Source organism: Lagopus muta, chromosome 5 (assembly GCF_023343835.1).
Source record: "Lagopus muta isolate bLagMut1 chromosome 5, bLagMut1 primary, whole genome shotgun sequence".
NCBI lineage: Eukaryota > Metazoa > Chordata > Aves > Galliformes > Phasianidae > Lagopus > Lagopus muta.
Genome location: NC_064437.1, coordinates 46,721,044 through 46,724,905, shown reverse-complemented (window position 1 = coordinate 46,724,905; position 3,862 = coordinate 46,721,044).

Genomic DNA, 3,862 nt, shown 5'->3' with positions numbered 1-3,862 from the left:
TACAGAATTGAGCCTGAAGGAAAGAGTAGCTTTTCAGAGTCTATGCAGCCATCTAGTGTTATTGTATGTATAGTACACCGGTTAACATCTGAGCCCTGGCTCACTGTAGAGCTTTCTTCCTGCACGTCTCCCAGCTGAATGTTTAACTCTAAGTTAAAGGAGATTTAGTTAAACTTCCTAATCCACTAATCCTGATGACCTCTGAAATTTTTGGCCGCCTAAAAGCTGTGCATATGGATGGAAGAGAGACTTCTGCTACAGTATTTCTTTTAGACAGATTGTGCAGGTTGCTTCTGTCAGGAAGAGCAAAAGCAAGATGTTTTGGCTGCTGCTGCATTTTAGCAGCACTAGTTCTCAAGAGAAGAAAAAAAAATATTGAAGATTATTGAGCGAACTTCAGGGAAGCTGCTGTTATCTGCCTCTATGTGAGCTCCACAGTGCTTTGAATTGAAGACTTTCACATGTGTTCAGGAGTAGGAAGCCTTGTACGTATATTGTAAATGAGTGAGACAAATATCCTGACTGTATTTCTCACTTCTCTCCCCTAGAGAAAATCAGCTTATTTAAAGTCCCAGATTCCAACTTCAGCAGTCAGGGCAATTAGTACAAGGCACTGCTCTTACTGCTTGGAATAAACTCATTAGGAAAACTGTGTAGGCACAGAGCATGATGAAACAACACACATTCTTGTGTTGCATACCAGAGTGACAAGTAAATTTCAAAGGTGACAGTCCAGAGTTCCTGTGACTTCACAGCAATCACTTGGCTGACCTGAAAACAGAACTGTCTTTGTTTACAATCTGCATTTTTTCTAACTCTTATCTACTCTCTTGCACTGTAATTTCCCCGAGCCCCCTTCTGTGCCTCTAGGTTCAGCTTTCTCTGCACCTTGCATTACACTGTACAAATGTCCAGGTGTTACAAGGGACTTTCATCTTCCAAAACAAAAGGTGATGGACCAGGGACTGTCTGCACTGCAGTAACAAGTCACTGCCTAGTGAGACAAAAGACATTTCTTCTAGATAGAAGTTATGTGTTATAAGCTGTTTGCTCTGGCTGAACAGTGAAACTAAATATATGCCATGAAGTTGCACCATCTTCTGGATCCTGCTGCACTTAGGGAAGATGCTACCAAGTCTGCCCATTTAACATTATTTGCTGACTGAAGTGGCCCTATTCCCACCCCTAAGAATCTGCCCCATGAGTATTTTACATAAGCATTCCCTTATTCACCTTGTGAGGTCAGACCATTAAAATCAAATATTAAAGTCTCAGTCTCAAAAGTGGTTGAAGAGGAGCAGTGATCAGCAGCACTAACTCATTCCATGATGATAGCTGCATGTGTTTGTTGGCATCATCCCACTCATGTGTGCTAAACCAAAATAAGTACCTGCATCTGCAAGGCTGGACATGAATCTTCTGCATACTCCCTGGTAAGTGTCTGTCTCTGGGATGCTAAAAGCAGGCCACGGTGTGTGTCCAGCATGCTCCAGGCCCAATTGTCTGATCTTGTACCATTTGCCTGGGATAGGTTTTTGAAAGATATACTTTACAAAGACTCCTTTATTGCATAAAGTTTTGTGATTATAGGATATTGGAATGTCACCCAAGAGAAGTCTGATTAACTACCATTTTGTCATTTATTCCTGCTGACCAACAGGGAAAACAGTATTCCAGCCCTACGTGATGACTAGTTGAACATACAAACATCTCACATACAAAGGAAAATACTATTCTAGAAGCTAAAAGAGCATTCTCCTGCTACATTCCACAGGCAGGATTCTTGGGCTAGGGACGGATGCAGACACGGCAATGGTGGGAGGGAGGATGACGATTTGACAGGACAATGCAATCTCTCCCTGCAAAAAGGAATGGCCATGGCACCACTACGCAGCAGCATATTCACCTGCCCCAAACAGCTTGCAGGCATGGTGCTGAGCAGAGCAGAAAATGCTTGAAACAACACTGTCTGATTCAAGATGTGCTGACAGAACAGATCTTTATTATTATTGTTGTTGTTGTTGTTATTATTATTATTATTATTTAAAGAAGCAGAGTTATTAACATATATATCCCAACAAAAATTTGTGCAGTTTCATTTTCTCAAGTGCTTCTGAAGCTTAGTGACACCTTCACCTTTGCTTCCCACCTGGAACTGATGCTGGCATCTAGGTCAGCACTAAGTACTTTGGAAACTGCTTAGAGTCTCATACAGTTAAAGGTGCCTTAAAAAATAAAAGTTTTTTCTGATTATTTATTTTGATGTCTTGAGACTGATTGAAAGTGAAAAAGAATTGTAACCGCAAAGCCAAAACCAGTGAACTTTATAAGGCAGCCTTTGATAGTGCTGCCTCAGCTGCAGGTAGGACATCCAGGATGTAGATACAGACATGTCATTAAGATACAAGAACGTTGTGGTCAAGAGCTATGAGGCAGAAGTAAGACAAAAACAAGTAATCTCTGCCAACTCTGCAATGCATGTGCCTGAGGGAAGAGGTTACCAAAGGGCAGCTGAGGAGGACTATTGAAAGGAGTCCTTGGGACCACCAAGAGAGACTCAGAACACCCAATACACGTGCACAGAGGGGTGGAGAAGTATGCAAAGAACTTGTCGGAAACAATATGATTGTTTTCAGAAGTATGATGCATATGTACAGCTTAAGCATGTATATATAGCTACAATCTGATAGCAAGGCATGTGAAGGGCTTGGAGAATATGCCCTACGAGGAGAGACTGAAGGAACTGGGGCTGTTCAGTCTGCAGAAAAGGAGGCTGAGAGGAGACCTTATTGCTCTCTTCCAATATGTGAAAGGTGCTTACAGCGAGTGGGGTTGGTCTCTTCTCACTGGTGACAGGGGAGAGGACGAGGGGAAATGGCTGCAAGTTGTACCAGGGTAAGTTCAGGTTGGATCTCAGGAAACACTTCTTTATAGCAAGAGCACTGGAATAGGCTCCCCAGGGAGGTGGTTGAGTCACCATCCCTAGATGTGTTTAAAAACCATTTGGATGTGGTGCTCAGGGATGTGATTTAGCAGAGGGTTGTTAGAGTTAGGGTAGTATGGTTAGGTTGTGGTTGGAGTGAGGGTAGTATGGTTAGGTTGTGGTTGGACCTGATGATATTTAAGATCTTTTCCAACCTCAGTGATTCTATGATTCTGCAATTCTATAGGTAGAGCTGCCCCCAGTGCATCTGGCAGTGCAGTGAAGGAGTGCCTGCCTCTTAATGCTACATTGGTGTTAAGAAGCTCCTCAAGGCTGCATTCTGTTACCACAGTGTCAATAAAATAACTTTACTAGGGGTCAGTAACATTCTTCCCTGCTAATGTTCCCTCAAGTGAATGCAGAACCACTCTGTGCCAGCCTCCAAACTGAGTGTTGCAAAACAGAATTGCTTTTCCATAAACCACATTACAACATCCAGAACCAGCCTCTAAGGCTTTGGGAATGAGAGGAATGCCATCCACCCCGGCTGTTACCAGACTTGGTTGTCCTTCTGCTACTCCCCCATCTCTCCCTTGCCCCAACTCTTTTTAAAGCCAGGATTCCGTGTCCCTATGATGTGGAGTTCAAAGCAGTGACCTACTGGACAGGCAGACGGGAGCAATTACTAGTGTGGCTGTTTGTATGGACCTGAGAGGATGGTGTAAGCCCAGGGTTATTTTGACAGCTGGTGCTATTGGGGTCACGCTGAAGTGTTTGTGTTCTCAGCTCCAGAAATATTTACTTTAACACAGGCAATGTTTTGGGAAAGGCAGTTTTCCTTCACTCGAGTGATTCCAGCCCTGTTTCATCTTTTAAGCGTTCCTCTGCCCTCTGGTGGCACAGAAGCACTCAAGGCTCTTATACTGATGGCGGTGCCCT